Consider the following 269-nt stretch of genomic DNA (forward strand, 5'->3'; position numbering starts at 1 on the left):
TTAATGAAAAGTAAATATTTAAATTTATATTCTTGGGGCTAAAAGTGTTTTACGATTGAAAAATTTTAATTTTTAAATTAAGAATAATAAGAATAAAAATAATTATAGTTCAAATTTGACATGAAAAAGGCTTGACATAAAACTGTATGAATAGATGTAGAAGCTTTTAAAGATGAAATAATTAAAGTTTAAATCTTAATGTAAGTATATGAGAGTTAACATAACAAGTCAATTAAGTAAAAATAATGTAAATTTAATGAAAAGTAAAT

The sequence above is a fragment of the Theobroma umbraticum genome, unplaced genomic scaffold (assembly GCF_002168275.2).
Source record: "Theobroma umbraticum cultivar Fairchild unplaced genomic scaffold, ASM216827v3 scaffold_459.0, whole genome shotgun sequence".
NCBI lineage: Eukaryota > Viridiplantae > Streptophyta > Magnoliopsida > Malvales > Malvaceae > Theobroma > Theobroma umbraticum.